This window comes from Aptenodytes forsteri, unplaced genomic scaffold, assembly GCF_000699145.1.
Source record: "Aptenodytes forsteri isolate BGI_AS27 unplaced genomic scaffold, ASM69914v1 Scaffold54, whole genome shotgun sequence".
Lineage (NCBI taxonomy): Eukaryota > Metazoa > Chordata > Aves > Sphenisciformes > Spheniscidae > Aptenodytes > Aptenodytes forsteri.
In genome coordinates, this window is record NW_008796044.1 from 14079729 (window position 1) to 14084522 (window position 4794).

Genomic DNA, 4794 nt, shown 5'->3' on the forward strand with positions numbered 1-4794 from the left:
GGGGGAAACTTCTAGCAGCTTCTCACAGAAGCCACCCCTGTATCCCCCCCCGGCTACAAAAACTTTGCCACGCAAACCCAATACATCTTGTTTGAAATTCAAGGTTTACTTGTACAAGTGCTAGTACAGATTGAGCTACTGCCACTGAAGCCCTGCTCAGGATGTGGGGATGCAGCAGGCACAGGGACCGAGCTGAGCTCCCATCCCATCCCAGCCAGTGTGAACATACCATGTATGGATGCTCCGAACTGTGCTGGGGCGGCCCATTGCCATGACCCTGTCACACCCAGCTAGTCAAAGGAGACGTTTGGTAATGACTTTGAATCCAGGCCCTCAAATGAAGATACCCTGAACTCTTGACTGAACTCTGCAAAACCCTGATTTCTTGGCTGATGTGCACCTTGATAGGCAGGTTTCCAGAAATCCAGGGAATTAAACAATAGCCTGGTATGGATTAGTGTAGCTGGCTTTGAAAATCACAGTTGTATATTTTAAGGACTGAATCAAGCCATTTAAATCATCTAGCCTGACTTGTATAACATCGTGGCGTTTTCTTGCCTAACATTCTAATTGAGATAAAATATATCTCTTAGATGTAAGGATCAATCTGTCACATCCCCCAAACAGGCTGTTCACCTACAAATTGTCCTCAGTCTTAAAAGTGCATGTAATAGTCCTGATGCCCCTAAACCGTGTTGGCAAGTCCATAAAATTGGCTTTGATATTCAGCCTAATGTGCTAAACTGAGCCTGGACACGGAGAAGCTGGATTGAAGAAGTAGGGCATATAGGTGCCCTGGCTTGACACTTGGCTTCTTGTCACTATAACATGTATTCTTCACCTAAAAAAAAAAATATTGCCAGCTTGTTTACACATCATCTCAGCTAGTCTCTATATGGTTGCTATAGTGTTGCTAACACAAGCATGTGGATTAGGAGTCGTTATTTTCTGCTACTGCTTTTCTGGTTGAGCAATAAAATAATCCATGTTGGTGTGCAAGTAAGTACTTTTTCACACACAACTGAAAATTCCTTTATCAAAATTCCCAATTAAAACAAACCCAACCTTAGCCTTAAATTTGAAAGCCTATTCATTGGCAAAACTCATTAGCTTGTCAGTTTGTTAAATATTCCCAGGACTAAACTCACATCCCCAGAAAGAACAATACAAAATGCAGAGTTTTAACAAAGCTGTAAGAGAGGTGGAAGCCCTTCTTTCTTTTGCTAATGTATTTCCAGCACTGTTTTGCATCCTTATGACTCTGGGGAACATAGTCTGCAAGTACATGATTAAGCATTATCATCATGATTTCAGAAGCCATTCTGTTACACCCAGTAATAATTCATTTTCCACCATTGTGCACACCGATATTACTGTCTCAGCTATAAGACAGACCCTGGCACTTGCGCAACAGTGGAAGAGAAGCCATAAACTAGCCATAACCATTGTGTACACTTTTTTTCCACTCATGACTTTTATACTTAGTAAAGCCAAACAGGCCCACGGACTAGAATTACAGTCCTGCCATAGGCTTGGCAGTCTGGGCAAAGTAAGGCTGCTCTGTTACTCTAAGGCGTTTTGGTTTATGGTTATAGTTTTCTGTGGGTTTGTAAGACAGTTTTCCTGGAGGCACCACTTTAATTTTGAGGGCAAATCATGAACAATGTTGGATTCATTTGTTTAATGAGATTGCTCCAGGTAGAATTTGCTCTCTGTTAATTAAAACATTCGCTTGGACTTAAACCTGAAGTACTGTTTGGAAGCCAGAGAGCAGCAGCCCCTGGGTGTAGATGTGAGAGGGAGGCTGAGGTCGGCAGGAAGGTGGAGCTTTGGGGCAGAAGGAGGTGGATGAACCTTTACTCTTTTAATACCTACTCTTTCAGTCTCCCTGTACAGCCACCTCATGTGCAATTAAATGATGGCTGTGATGTCAACTGATAGAGTATTACACGGGGCTCTCTCTGCTCATAATCCCCAGACACAAAACTGGAGACCTAGCCCCCATTTCCCAAACAGGGAGGAATGTTTTCATTACTATGTTAATTCAATCTCTCCTATAATAGCGATACTTTAATTGCTCCTCTGTTTTCCTCAGACATAATCCAATTCCCTTTGGCCTCCTAGTTTATCCACACATTAATTGGGTTATTGCCTTGTAAAACAGAAGGGCAAATATATCACTTAAAATTTATCACAGACAATTAATAAGCATGACTGAGATTTTTAAAGTGCCCTAATGCAATTAGGTGCCAGGCTCCCAGGAATTTCAGTGGGGTCTGGGTGCCTTCCTGCATCACACCTACTTGGAAATCCCCACCTCAGACACCTAAGGAAAACTATATTTCTTTACTGTACATTAAGCACTTCAGAATTTCTCCTTTTCAACCTGAATTCCTGATTCTACAGTCTTTGATCTTGTAAATCTGTTTTTGATTTAATCTAGTAAAATTCATTTTGATTTCCTTGATTAAGGATTGTGGGGTTAAAGCCTTTGAAGTACAGCTGAAAGCTTCAAAGTATAAAAAGGGCAGAGATAGGGCTTGGGGGACTGGTAATGGGTCATCCAGCTTCTCACGTTCAGGACTGCAGTCCCTGTCAAAAGTGACTCCACACTTCTTCAAGCTTGTGGCTGCGGGACTGGTGTCCACACCCTGAAATCTGATGGGGCTGCTGAGTAACAGCCTTGTTCAGTAAACTCAGAAAGCTGTGAAGCTTTCTCATCTCCCCACACCAGCTTGTTGTGGAAAGGAGCTGGCATGGTCAGGTCTGTGCTAGTTACCCGAGAAGCAGACGCCTCTGAGCCCCTCCTGTTTCATGGGCACTTTTGTCCTGTGAATTTTTATTACCTGTGTCAAGGAACACTGGACCAGGATAGCAGCAATGAAAATTGTTAGAAAGAAACAAGTGGACCATCAAGAATGGCCCTAATTCATTTTCCCTTGAGCAGTGCAGTGAAACACCAGGACTGATATGCTGTGGAGATCTTGCCCCCTTCGTGGCTGTTTCAAGCACCACTCATAGCGGCGTGGTCAGAAATACCCTTCATTCGTAATCAAAACCATGCACCCTGCAACTCCTTGAGCTGGCGTTTCTTGGAGGCAACAGGTTGCAACAGAAAGGGAGATGGCTGCTACATCCTCCCAAAAGTTTCTAGTGACACCAGTATTGGGTAACAATGAACAAACAGCCACCATTGCTACAAAGCCTTCATAAAGGAAACACATGTGCTGAACTAAGCCCTCTTTGTTGTTACTTATTTGGGGCGTGAATCAACTAGCATAAAAGCCAATAATGCATGATCAAAGGGTGAATACTAATGATAAGAATATTATATTAAGTCATGGGATATCTCTTCCACACCAGCAAAGGTATTATAATCATGCCCTACCCACATCACGTCTGTGTAGTGGCAACAATCAATTTTCTTCAAGCAAGCAAGGGAGAAATAAGAATTGCCAAAGCAACACAGACTTTGTATTCTCTCTTCCTATAAAACATGGAGTGCATAAAACTGACAGGGATCATTTTGCTTTGAGTGGTTTTCAGATAAAAACACTTTCCACCCAACCTTACATAGCATAGGTATTATAATGGCCAGGGAAAAGCATACATTTTGTAGACCATTGCAGGAGTTGCTAAAATTGAAACTAGAATTAAGTTACAAGCGATGTGAGAGCTGGGGACAGGTATTCCTCCAGTGTAGCTCATGCAGGGACTGAAGACCCAGGACTGAGCTTAGGTGCAACACCTGGGCCCGTGGGCACGGCCCTGGTGAGTGCAAGGCAAGATGTGTATAAATGCAGTGCTAGATTATTGTGATAGTTTCTCTTGACCTGTAACATATTGTACATGGTAAACCTTCACGCATCAGGGAAGAAATAAGTCTCTTACACTAAAGGCTAAGGGATGTGCCAGGAAGGTGTACTGCCCTGCATCTGTCTCATGGAGAGTCTTAACATCTCCTCTCAAAGAGGCCGATGTTGGTTGCCTAGGACGTTGGTTTGCTTAAGCCATGAAAACCCAAACCAAAGAAAGAGAACTGGGTTTGGTCCAAAATTATTTTCTTTATTGCAATCTTTCTCATTTCAAGTAATAATGGATTTAGAATCAGTAGCTTTCACTGGGTTGTGAATTTGGGCTTTTCATTCCAAACTTCAATGGACAGAGGGATAACAAGTGTATTGGTCTACTCGGGTGCTTCATGGAGCTAGGTTAAGTGTTTACTTTTGCTTCTGACTCTTCCATGAGGAAAATCAGCCCTACTGCTGGCTGGGCTTCCATGTGTCTGTTGAGCAAAAATTACTTATATCTGGGAAGTTTCTCATGTGAGAATGTAGAGGTATGCTACTCCGGATGGGCTGATCAGGGTCTCTGGAGGGTATGGATCCTTCATCACTTACAGGCAGATCTACAATATCTCAAAGGTACAGTTGTCCAAACAAGCTGAGAGTTTGATGTGGAGTGTCTCTGACCTGCTACACTGTAAGCTGGCTATGACTGTCATAAGTGTCATCTTAAAATCTACAGACATACTTTTTGTGTTGTGTCTGTGGTTCTTCCATTTCCAGGAAAGACCGTTAATTTAAATAGAAAAAGTCTGGGTAATTAGACAAAGCAAAATGCTGTAGTGAGGAGTGTGCCATCCAGCTGTGATTGTGCAAAGTACCAATGTTTCTTTTCTTCCCTCCAAAGAAATTAAAGAAGTTACAGTCTTGTTTCAAATCAGCTAGGGTTCCCAAAGCTCACTTTACCTATTTACCACCGTTACTGCTACTGGCTGGGGGGGATGTTATG